Raw genomic sequence first — 4,852 nt, forward strand, 5'->3', positions numbered from 1 at the left:
GGAGGAGGAGGAGGAGGAGGGGGAGGAGGAGGAGAAGAAACAGCCCAGCCCCTTCAGTTTACCAGCATGCTATAGGATTTTCAGTGTGGCCTAGGATACTGGAGATGCTTAGCTCTGCAGGGCCCCTGAAGCTTATAATTCCAGGTTGTGTGGCTTCTGAACACCATTCAGGGTCTCCAGGGGCTGATTCCCATAAGTGGGTCAGCATGATGGTATTCTGCTACCTCAGGAAGCCTCATCTCTGTGCACTGTCAGCTGGTGCTGTTTGACAAGCAACTGCAGGGTTAGCAAAAAACACTGTCCTGATAAAGTGAATCCAAGCAAAAACAACTCCCAAACCCTCACTTCTTAAAGTCAGATACGTATCTAGTGGCCCAGTGTGCAGCCTCCTGAAACCCTGGTTTGGTGCTTCATAGCTCTGACTGCCCACAGGGTCCCTGACTGGCCTTTTGGCTTTCTGGTTCTCCTCTGCATGTTTAGGGACTGCTGGTCACAGCATGTCTTTGGTGGCCGTAGTTGGGGTGGTCGGCTTCTCTTTGCAAGGCCTCAGACCATCCAGCTGCTGCTTGGAGTCTCCTAGTGATCCAAGACAGAGCGAAGGAGCATCCCTGCCACACCTCATTGGTTAAGTGAAGTCACCTGTAACCAGAGGTGGGCGTGAGGGACTCAGGGTCTCCATGAGAGGAACAGTTCAAGACAAGGTGGGGCAAAAGCTTAGAGAAACTCTTCTGCAATTAGCCATTTATACATCTTGGGAAACAAAACCCTGAAACCCATGGTGAATTCTGCATGGGAGAACCGCATGAAGTTTGTCCCCAGAGGTTCCAGTGAGGCAGTTTGCTGAGGTCACAAAGAAAAGCCAGCCTTGGGAAAGGTTTGTGATTTCTCCAAAGCACTCTAGTTCTGCATTGGGATGAAGAAGGGTTTGGATTGGGGATGTTCCCCTATACCTACACAAGCTGAGTGGCAGCAGGGTCCCCATCACAAGTGGAGCTGAGCTGGGTCTTTGGAGAGGTGACAGCATCGCAAGGCTCTTCATCTTGGATCGCTCCACCGATGAACTCCTAATACCATGGTAGTGTTGACAAGGACTTAGGAGGTGGGTCTGGATGGAAGAGGCAGGTTGCTAGGGTCATGCCTAGGCAGGGGATGCTTTGTGCCCTGCCTCTCCCGTCACTGTATCTTTGCTTTTGGATAATATGAGGTGAGAAGTTGGGCTCAGCCATGCTCTCCCTCCATGATGCTCAGCTCCATCCCAGTCTCATAGAAGGAATAACTGGATGAAAAATCTCTAAGACTGTATCCAAAATGACCCTCTCCTTGTTTTTTTTTTTTTCCTCAGATATTTGGTCTCAGGGACAATAAACTGACCAATACAACAGCCCATCATAGTAGGGTCCAGCAGGGCTCTGTGCCCTGTTGGAAAGGTCAAGCTCCAGGGAGATGGGTGAGAGCTTGGTGCACTTGCCTAGTCACAAATGGGACACTGTCCACAGAGATGTATAGACTGCATGTGTGCCAAGACTAGCATGTGTACATTCATCCACTCAACAGACATGTGCTGAGCACTGAGTGTGTGCCAGATACCATCCTAAGAGAAAAAGTCATCTGAGATGGAGACAGATCAGTCTACCTGTCCTCACAAGCCTACAAGACAAAATAATAGCAGTGTGCCATGATGGGGGAAGATGGTTGTCAGGTGTGGCTATTTTAAATTCGGTGGCCACCAAGAAGATAACACTGATGTACCTGGAGGGAGAAAGAAGAACCACAGCCTTTCAGAGTAACTAAACCTGATGTCCTTTCTAGAACCCAGGGGCAAAGCCGAGGACGGGAGACCTTTGCCAGTCCTCAGCCAGCACCCTGCCAATCCTAGTGAGTCAATGAAGATCCTACATTGAGTGGGGGGAAGGCCCACCATGGGAGATGCTGTGAGCCAGTGACTGTGGGAAACTGGGAGCTTGAAGCTGGCAAGAACTCCAAAGTCATGACCACCCACCCGAGCTTCGAGGGCCTCTGCCTGCAAGATTTAATGGGCCTTTAGCAGCATGCTGAGAGCATGCTGGAACCAAGTGGCTCTGTGTTGACAGCTTCCTAATCCAGGATTAGCCCACCGTGGGATATAGCCATGGCTTTACCCTTTGTGTTGATGTCTACAAGTGAGTCACAGTGGTCCCTGACTTGTGGACAGAAGCCTGAGGGAACAGTTTCAGGGGTGTGTGTGTGTGTGTGTTATGGTATGTTTGTCTGTGTGTGTCTGTCTGTCTGCCTGTCTGTCTGACTGAGCATACTGTAGTCTCTAAGTTGGCCATATCAGCTCTGAGCAGATACCTAGTCCCAGGTGCTATGCCTGGTAGCAGATGAAGGGCCATTTGCCTCTCAGAAGGGATAGTCACACTCTGCAGACCTATCAGGCCTCTCAGGCTGATGTGGCTGAGGCTGAGAAGCAGATGGGTGTTGGTCACTGCATGGGGGCAGTATAGACACCTCATGTCTTGGGTCCCAACCCTTAGAATGAGCTTCATAGCTGGACAGCCCAGAGAGGACCCTTGTTACAAATTAAAATCAAACCAAACCTGACACTTTTCTTTCAAGGAAGAAAGCTGACTCTATGGTAGCTGGATAAACTCTGCCGCACAGAGCAAGCCCTGATTTGCCAGGTGTCACATGTCTCCAGTCCTCAGAGGAGGGAGGATTGCAACCCTTGCACTGCCCTCAGTCTGGGGCATCTGTTGTTAAGTGTGTATACACTCTGCTCAGTTGAGTTTGCCAATGTGGCTTCTAAACCATCTGTGACTTCTCCAATATTGCCCCACAGGGAAGCAGGGTTAAACCTCAGACTTTAAAACTGCCTCAATCCCATGCTATTAAACACAGCTTTTTAACAGTCTCTGTTTTGAAAATGTGTTGGTTCCAGATCGTCTTCCCAAGGGAAATGGCTGCTCCCTTCCTTTTCTCCTTCCCCAGATGGCTTAAGGTCACCAATGGCACACCACGTGCGTCTCCTGACGCTCGGAAAGAAAGCTCAGGTCCCTTGTCAGCTCTAGAGGAAATGTCACCTTATACAGCTGGGCAGGCTAAACACTGAATGTCGCCATGGGTGATATGAGCATAGACTGTTCTCTTGGGTGCCATATGCCATGCAACTTGGGTCCTGGGACCCCAACTAAGAGCAGTGAGGGAATGTAGAAAGAACAGTCAGATGGACATATGTACAGTAAAGCTGGGGTCCAGGACAATTCTGCTACCTTAGCATATTTATTAGGTATGGCAAGAAAGTGGGGGATTTGCTAGTTTCTACAGGAGTCTGTAGGGAGCAGTCTCAGACTGTACACATCCCAGAGGAGGAAGTTGCAGTTGCTAGTCTTTGCACACACTGATAATCATTCAGAAACACTCCTACTTGAAGTCCTGAGGAGAGCCTGGCCCTCTTGAGCCTGGCCCCATAGGTCTGAGGGTTTGGAGCCCTTAATATAGGTTGTCGATGTCAACAGCAGTCACTCACTCAGGCTGTCACCCATGCAGGGCTTCCTTGGCTCAGCTCCCTATATGTTAGAGTAATAACTCTCCTCTGTCCCTCAGCCCTGAATGGCCCTGTCAGTTACTTGCTCCTTTGCCCCCAGCAGCCTCCTTCTCCTTCACTAGGCTCCTGTTAGACTGTTGGGCCTAGATAGGCTGCAGCAAACATCAGGTCCACAGGCTAGCCCAGGAAATGTCACCTTGTACAGCTGGGCAGGCTGTCTCCTTCCCTCTCCTCGGTCCCACCAGAAGAGGCAGGATCTTTCTGGCCTGACCTTTGACCCCTTGATGCCTCCACATGACCTCTTCCGATGACACTCAAGGCAGCTTAAAGGGTTAGATGTGCCTCCCTCATGCCCACCACCAGGATGCTACAAACAGCAAGTCAGCCTGTCTGACTTTTTCACAAGCCTTCCCCTGACTCCTGCCCTAAACCTGAGTGGGGCCCAAGTTTGTCCATTTTTCTGGGTGATAGAGGCCAGTGGCAAAGTGTAATAAGGAGGTAACGTGATGTTCCTGCCACGCTCAGCTACCCTCCCCATCGCATCAGTAGATGCAAGTACATCTAAGTCACTTATTCCTAGAGAGACAAGTGGGATTCTGAGTTTTCTAAAATGTTATTAGATTCACTCACTCACTCACTCACTCATCACTTGTTTGTTTGTTTGTTTGTTTATGAGCAAGTAGGTTGAGTACTTATGGGTTCCAGGAATGGAACTTGGGTCGGGTTATCAGATTAGATTAGGTAATAAGTGATTTCACCAGCTGAGCCCATCTTGTCAGTATATGGCTATTTCTTGAGCAAAAATTGTGCGTCCTTCCTCTGGCCCTTTCCGTCTTAGCCAATGAACAAAATCTGGGAGGAATGTATCAGTTCCTCAGTCCTTCCAGGTCCCTGGCTTGCGCTTTTGGGCTTTAGTTTGTGTGGGCCTGGCACCACTGGGTATGGTAAGTTCCCTATCACATAGATATGACATGGAAATGTAGCAGAGACCCTCCCATGCAAAAATGAGGGGCTCTGAAAACGGAAGCACACAGGGTCACAGAAACAATAGGACAGAGAGCTTGACTGGGGACAGCTCTGACTAAAGATCGTGGCCAGACACAAGCTACAGGTAAGCTGGTGGACTGACCCTCAAGCCAGGGTTCATGGACAAGAAAAACCAAGTTTCTGTTTTAGTCCAAAGGTGTGAACAAACATCTCTTGATAGCAGATAGTGCTGGAACTAGGAGCCCCTCCCAAGATGAAGAGCTGAAAGAGCTGGGTGGGCTGTTTGGCAGCCAAGAGCCACAACTGATTAGAGTGGTCCAGGGACAAACAAGAGGCTCCTCT

The sequence above is a fragment of the Grammomys surdaster genome, unplaced genomic scaffold, assembly GCF_004785775.1.
Source record: "Grammomys surdaster isolate TR1022 unplaced genomic scaffold, NIH_TR_1.0 126636, whole genome shotgun sequence".
In the NCBI taxonomy this organism is placed as follows: Eukaryota; Metazoa; Chordata; class Mammalia; order Rodentia; family Muridae; genus Grammomys; species Grammomys surdaster.